Raw genomic sequence first — 8,555 nt, forward strand, 5'->3', positions numbered from 1 at the left:
AAACTCTGAAGACTTCTCCACAGAACTCTCTGAAACTCCTCCCCCATTGGCATCGATTGCCAAAATGGGTGAAAAGCTTAGAAGGCCAATATAAAGAGTGTTCCTCCATAAATTGTGTATCTCTCAAAAACAGAGTAGAATGCAATACACATATCCAATGGTAAATACTTGGAGGAAGACAAACTATATTGAGGCCCAAAGATTGCAAAAGAATGATATGCCACAAAGACATCACAAAGAGAGAAACAAGAAATCGAGCAATCAAAAGATACCAATTGAAGCAAGCAATCAAAGGATATCAATTGAACCAACTAGACCAAAGATCCTATGAGCCACATGAATGAAGGATATTATGATATGAGCAAAGGAGTATTCTAAATAAGCTAGAGAAGCTCCCCATGATTTGTGCACACATAATAATTTTTGTATTTGGATACAAAGTGCACAAAATAGGATCATAGATCCCCCAAAATCAATAGAAACAAACAAGAAGTGCAAGTGAGCATAAAGGAAACTAAGCCTAGCACTTGCAACAAACACATGGTTGAGCAACATGTAAAAGAGGCAACTTAAGAATAGGCTCAACCAAAATGATGTGTGTGAGTCATGGCAAAGCACATGAGTAGACTAATATACGGATGAGCCTAAGCATCAACATAATCTCGAATGAATGAGATACACGGTGCAAAGCCTTTCATTCTCACACACAACTAAGCAAATGGGTTACAAGAACACTAAATATGCAAAATGAATAACCAACACTTATGACAACCCAAGGTGAAGATAGAAAGCATAAGCAATATCAAGACAGGGGATACCAATTAAGATGGCAAAAGCCTCGTGAGAACAAGCGTGAGGAAAATAATCTTCACAACACAAGAGTGCGTCAAGATGCAACGAGATAAGACACGCACTCAAGGCAAAAGCTTTCACAGAGCCACCAAAGAAATAACATAAGAAAGACAAGGTGGACGTGAAAGAAAGGATATCATCTAGATATGTAATTTCTCTCGAGTGTATAAGGGTCTAGGTACACGAAATCATGACGATATATATCTACAAAGAAGGATGTCCACCCAAAATAGTTACAACATGAAGGAACAAGATATCCAAAAGGAAGTCATACATATACCAATAAGATATGTGCTTGGAAGCATAGCCCAAGGCTAGATATGGTCTTATTGTATATAAATGAATTCCTACCACACAACCATCAAATACATCACAACTAGCAACAAGAGATCATTGTTAGGATGCTTTGAGAAAGGAAACAAGTATCACCAGAAAGAAAGAATAACATGCCATGATACAATCTACACATGATTGATGCAATAATGTGTGCATGTAGTAGATGATGATACTTGTTACCGAGATAGCATTGGAAGGATGTAGAATATACCAATTGAAGGTAGAAAGTAGTTCATTGATCATCCTAGCTTGACTCCAATAAGCACATGGCGACAACACCTTCCTTTTGAATGAGCCGAGTATCCAATGCATCTCCAATTGTTCCTAGAACAACAACACAAACAAAATGGTACCCAAACTCATTGGGACCAAATAGTTAGAGAACCCACAATACATAGGACAAACCCCACATAGATGTGTGCATATAGATATGAAAATGAATCTCATGCACATCTCATCCAATTTGAGAATTGGTGGAGTTTCCCCTATATATTGGGTCAAAGAAAGAAAAATGCCAAAGGAACTACATGAATTTAAAATGCATGCTCAAGACTTTCAAGAACCGATACCAAAATAAAAGGAAAAAACCAAGTGAAAAGGATACCAAATGGAGAAATCATCACTTGGAAGATATCATTAAAAGATACATCAAGGAATGAGATATCCATTGGAACACACAAAAAAAGATGTCAAACTCCCAAAGGAGAGGATGGTTCCATACAAACCAAGCTCTCTACAAAGTTTCATGTTGGCACAAAGTACCAAAAGAAACGACTTAACATCCACCAACACACACTTAATATGGATCACAAGATGAGTGTTTTATAGAAAATAGGATAGCTCCCCCAAGACTAGTGCATTATAGAGAATTTGCATTTGAATACAAAATGCACAAGATGGGATCACCACTTTCACTATATCTAGAAAACACTAAACAAGATCAAGAAAACAACAAGATCCCCAAGTGGCACGGAAGGCAATGGGAGTTGACACAAACTTGGCAAGAGATAAGGCAAAAAAAAAAGCAAACGCCAACGTGAAGATGATCAATAATTTCTACCACACATAAGTGAGTACCAATTGTCAAAAGGCAAGAAGTATTTGGAAATAATTCCGGTGGTAGATAGCAAGGATATCCGACATCATCTTCACACCAAACACAAGAAAATTGCAACTTGTAGAGCTGACATGCCACCTAGGAACAAGATAATTTACAATATCAATTCTAGGTGACAATATCTCAAATGCACACATTTTCTAGGCTAGTAATATACACATAGCATAGTACTCCCCCATAATGTGATACCAATTAAAGATAAACAAGAGGCAAAATAATGTTCCAACAAGAGATAATTAATGGACAATTTAGAATTTGAATTTCTCATGAGAAGACATACCACATAATGACTAGATAATCTTGTAATATTAATACTAGATGGTATTCCTCATGTACACACATTTATAGGATTGTGAGGTGTACAAAGCACATCACTCCCCCATAATGGGATATTCCATTAATCTCTCACAAGAGCCAACTAAGATACAAACAAGATGCATAAAGGCTCAACGTACGACACACATGTACATGACGTGCAAACCAACAGACACATACTTGATTACTCAAGATAAGCAATTGGAGGCACAACATATACAAACACATGCAAGGAACAAAACCAAAACATGCAGAGGGGCAAGTAACTTTCAATGTAAACAATTTAAGTACGAGTTACCGCAAGGAAGAACATAGGATATAACATAGAAACTTGAGAGTCCTAATGACTTGGATTGAGAAAATATGAATGATGAAGACCCCTCAAATCTTCATAATGTAGCCAAGTCTCCAATGCCCTCCAAAAACACCTATTTATCAAGTTTGAGCTTGTTGGTCCCCAACCAAGTTGGGTCCTAAGAGGTTAGTCACAATAGGCTTGGCTACCCAAATGGTTCTTTGCTTGACACCACTTTGAGTACCAACAAACTTGGCAAACTCATTGCCAACCTTATCCTTCCCAAGAGAATAGATATTATCAATAATAATTGGGTTGGATAAGTTACCATTAGTGCATGAAGAAGCGACGTGACCTTTCTCACGACATAAGTAGCAACGTCTACTCTTCATTTTCTTCTCACTTGATTTCTCAACAAGAGAGGCATTAACTTGAGTCTTCTTGGAAAGTGGCCTTTCTTCAACTTGAGGTTGAGCATGAGATTGAACTTGTGGCCTCTTCCCTTGTTGCTTGTCACCAATGGCATTCATCTTCAATGGTCATTATCTAACATGATGCCCTTCAGTTTTGCACTTGAAGCAAATAATCTTCGCCGAATTCTTGACTTGTTTTTGGCCCTTCTTCTTGTTGCTCTTGGACTTCTTATTATTGGAGTTGAATCCAAGTCCACCTTTGTCATTGGGGGATTTTTGCACACTCAAGATATTGTTGAGTGTGGATTTCCCTTCATGGCTCTTTTCCAAGTCTTTCTTCAAAGAAGTGACTTTGGCCTTGAGCTCTTTGATTTCCTCTACATGGTTAGTCTCAACACAAGTACTAGAGGAAGTATAAGCTTCATCGTTAGAGCAACAAGGCAAGGAAAGCAATTCATCACAAGATGTACCAACATTGTGAGTAGATGAATTACAAGGACTAGCACATGGCAATATAGTATTTTGACTAGAAGTGGTGCTAATATCCACATGAGGCTCACTAGATGTTACCTTAGCAATCATGGCCTCATGAGCTATCTTTAGCACATTATGGGATACTAGAAGATCATCATGAGAGCTTGAGATCTTTTCACAGCTTTCTTCCAATTTCCCATAATTGCTAGATAGCAATTTAAGTTGAGCCCGTAGCTCAACATTCTCCTTCAAAACGGATGCTTCACAAGTAATAGAGTTAGTAGCACAAGCATCATCATTTACAACAATAGAAGAGGACAACTTGGCAAGCTCTTTAAATAAGAAGCTTCAAGTTGGTCATGAGACCCGGTGAGTTTGATGAGCTCACCCTTGATGACCCTTGAGCCATTTTCGAGGTGCTCAAAATCCTCAAGGAGTCTAGCATGAGAAACATCAAGATTAGCATTTTTAGTTTTGAAATCATTGGCCACCTGAAGAGGTCTATCATGAGATTCCCTCACTCTACATAATTCTAGAGCAAAAGTATCCTCAAGAGATTCAGAGGTGGTTTGTTCATGTTCAAGAGCTTGAGATAGCTCCGCATCTCCTTTGCGTAATCACGCTCATGAGCTTCCATTTTCTCAATGGTGACCTCATGCTCCTCTAGATGAGATTCCAACTCCTCAATGTATTTCTTGCCATCAATGGCAATGGACATTATTTCCATGAAGTTGGAACGAGCAATTTTATTTTTATGACGATCTTTAAAAATCATTTCCCCCTTAGTTTTTAAGGAGGCAACATTATCATTATCTTCATCATTATCCTCATCATCATTAGCATCAACATCATCATCAAGAGACATATTGGGGTACAAAGTAGGAGATACCTTTGACGCCTTAGCCATAAGGCAAAAAGCAATAGATGATGATGTAGGATCCCTTGAGGCACCATTAAACACCACATCTTGTTCCATGGAGTGTTCGGTTTCCTATACATTGTTAGCACAACAATTCGAGGAAGTAGATGCATTTTTATCATGGCAACAAGACATAGCAAGCATATCATCATGAGATTTAGTCAAGCAATTTCTACATGATATGCAAGGACTGTCAATACAAGCATGTGAAACATTTGGAGTGCTCGAAGTGTTAAATCCCAAAGAAGGAGCATTGCAATAATATAGTGATGAAGGATCATCCACAATAATCATACTATCATCATTGCAATGACCAACACTACTCACCATATCATTACCTTGTGGCAAACCACATGTAGGTGAAGTAGAAGAAGTTGAGAATACTATACGGCTAGAGGTAGAAGGAGAACAATCATACCCACAAATCTTGGTCACACCATATTTATCTTGAAGCTTCGTCCACAACTCATGAGCATCCCGGAACGGCATGAGCTGAAATATAACTACATTGCTCAAAGCATCGAGAAGCACATGAGAAGCTTGAGCATTGAGATAAGGGTTTTTCTCATCCTCTAAAGATAATCTTTGGGGATCCTTTGGAGGAGAAAAACCCATTAAAATTAGCTCTAAATTTGGGTCCATGACCCTAAAGAGATTAAGCATGCGAATTACCCAAACATCAAAATTTGTGCCATCGAAACTAAGAGTGTCAGAGAAAGCCTAATAAACAAAGACGAGGATCTGATACCAATTGAAAGATCGAGGATGTCGCCTAGAGGGGGGGGGCTGAATAGGCGCTTTAAAATAATTACAGTTAAGGCTTGAACAAATGCGGAATAAACCTAGCTGTTAATTTGTCAAGCACAAAACCTAAAAATGTAAGTGCATCTAGTGCCCCTTAGTGATTTTGGTGTATTGACAACTTATAGGTTAAGGAACTAATGTGTTTGTGAGTATATACAGGTCTATAAGTCTATGAGGAGTTTGATATTTACAAAGAAAGTCGACCCCTAAAAATGAATATCTTCGATTGAAGATTTTGGTATTCCTGAAGACTTTCATGAAGACTTTGAAAGTGAAGAAATTGGTGTATCAATGAAGACTTGATATTCATGCGAGGAATATGAAGCTTGAAGACTTTCATTTTCATAGTTTTTTTTCTCTTTCTTGAGTCATAGGAAACGCCGTACTGTTAAAGGGGGTCGAGGAAATACTAAGGAAAAATTTCCATGTGATGCTCAACTCAAAATCCTACACCTACCAAACCCTTCGAGTGAAGCCATTGGAAATCTCAAACAGTTCAGTCAATTTCTTCAGTGACAGAGACGAAGTTCTTCTGGTCGCTGAGGAATTTTTTCTGACTGAGGAGTTAGGAATTCGCCAGTGCGGATTGCCTACACAGTGAGGAACATGATAGCCCTGAGTAATTTGAGAGTCAAATTTCCGACCGTTGTTGTGCTGCGTGCCAGCTGTCCCAAAATATCTTATCCACCGAACGGTCATATCAGACAAGGGCATTTATGTCTTATCATGTCGGGCTGCTCCCTAGGCTATAAATAGCCGCCCCCTACAACCACTAGCTGGTTGGCTGCTCCAAGAGAAACTGACACTTGTCAATTGAGAGCAACCCATCCTCCGAGGACTTTGAGCGATAATCATCGAGTGAGGAAAAACCCAAACCCAAACACCTACAAACCCCAAAGTGATTGAGCATCACTGAAGAGATTGATCCTGCGTGGATCCAACGCTTGTTACCTTTCAAGACTGTGCTTCTTCCAGACAGTTAGGCGTCATGGTCTAGAGGATCCAAGAGGAATTGTGGATCGCCGAGTGACCGAGTCTGTGAAGGTTTGGAAGTCGCCTGAAGACTTACCACGAGTGATTGGACGAGGTCTGTGTGACCTTAGTTCAAGGAGAATACGGTGAGGACTTGGTGTCCTGAGCTGCGTGCTCAGCGACTGGGTGTCCGGGATTGTGTCTCCTCGATTTTAAATACTCAGCTGCTCCAACCAGACGTACAACTGAGACAGCAGTTGGAACTGGTCTACCAAATCATTGTCTTCACCAACCTTACTGGTTCTATTTCCTCAACTCTTTCATTTCCTCATTACTGTGTTGTGTGATTGTTCATATCTGTGTTTGAAGACTTTGACTGAAGACTTTCTCAATTTCCTCAGTTCAATTTCTTTAGTCTGTTTGTCTTCATCTTGTGTTATCCTGTATTTACGCTTCCTGTACTCTGTGCTTGTGTTCATTTCATCATGATGACTATGTTTGTATCCTGTTATGCTTACTTCTGAGTACTTATTTCACAGCTAGTAGTTCTTCGCTAAGGAATTTCCTCACCGGCAAATTCCACAGTGAAGAATTCATAAAAATCGCCTATTCACCCCCTCTAGTCGATATAACGCACTTTCAATTGGTATCAGAGCAAGGTACTCCCTTGTTCTGTGTGATTTTGGTTTAACCACCTGGAGTTCTTGTTATGTCGACCGCAGGTATGATCAAGGTCTTTGCTGGGTGTCCTACCTTCGATGGCACGGACTACCCCTACTGGAAGAATAAGATGCGAATGCATCTTGAAGCAATTGACAACGATCTCTGGTATGTTGTGGAAAATGGTGTTCCCTCATTCACACCTTCCCTAAATGATGCTGATGTGAAGAGATTCAAGCAACTCGATTCTCAAGCAATGAATATCATATGTGGTCATCTGAGTAAAGGGCAGTATGGTAGAGTGAGTGCTTTGGAAACTGCTAAGCTTATCTGGGATAGGCTCTCCAAAGTAAACGAAGGAGTCTCAACTCAATGTGACTCTCGTGTTGACGTTCTTCGAAATCTCTTCAACCGCTTCAAAAGACTCGACAATGAAAATGTTCAGCAAACCTTCGATCGCCTCACTGACATCTCAAATGAGCTTCAAGCACTTGGCGCCACTGACATCACCGACCATGAGGTGGTGAAGAAATTGCTGAGATTGCTAGATTCGTCATTTGATACTCTGGCACTGATGATACAAGAGCATGATGACTACAAGTCACTAGATCCCGCTGATATCCTCGAGAGGCTAAATACTCATGAGTTCCAGCTTGCTGAAAAGAGAGATCTCTATGGTTCAAGCTATGGCAAAACACGTGCCCTGAAGGCCAAGGCTGTGTCAGAATCTGAATGTGAACTCTGGTAGTAGCCTTGGTGATCCTGAAGAATTAAGCCAGGAGCTAGCACTGCTCGTGAAGAAGTTCCAGAAGTTCTCAAGACGTGGTCGCTTTGGAAAATCCTCAAGGAGCAGTGACTCCTCATCAAGTGACTATAAGAGAAGGCAACAAATGCAAGAAGCCTGGTCACTACATTCAAGATTGTCCTCAGTGGAACAAGGAATTAAAGAAGAAGAAATACAAGGATTACAGTTCTGATGATGCCAAGAACAAGAAGAAATCCTAAAAGTCTTCATCTCACAAGAAGAGCAGCTCCAAGAAGGCTCGGGCATTCATTGGCAAGGAAATGGACTCTGAAGCTGAATCTGAGGAAAATGAGGAAGAGGAGGCATCCGAGGAATCTGAGTCAGGTGTGGCAAGTCTAGCTCTTGCTACCGCATTTGTCAGCAAGTCTATCTTCAACTCTGAAGAAAATGGCAACACCAACAATGCTGATGAAGATAATGATGACTACGCTCCCACCTATTGCTTCATGGCAAAAGGTGCCAAGGTAACAAAATACCCCTCCTCTGAATCTAGTGAGGATGAATATGATGAAAATCTTAAGCCTAGCTACTCTAAACTCGCTAAGATTGTTGTGAAACAACAAAAGGCTATTGAAAAACTTCAAAACATGCTA

Source organism: Triticum dicoccoides, chromosome 5B (assembly GCF_002162155.2).
Source record: "Triticum dicoccoides isolate Atlit2015 ecotype Zavitan chromosome 5B, WEW_v2.0, whole genome shotgun sequence".
Taxonomy (NCBI): domain Eukaryota; kingdom Viridiplantae; phylum Streptophyta; class Magnoliopsida; order Poales; family Poaceae; genus Triticum; species Triticum dicoccoides.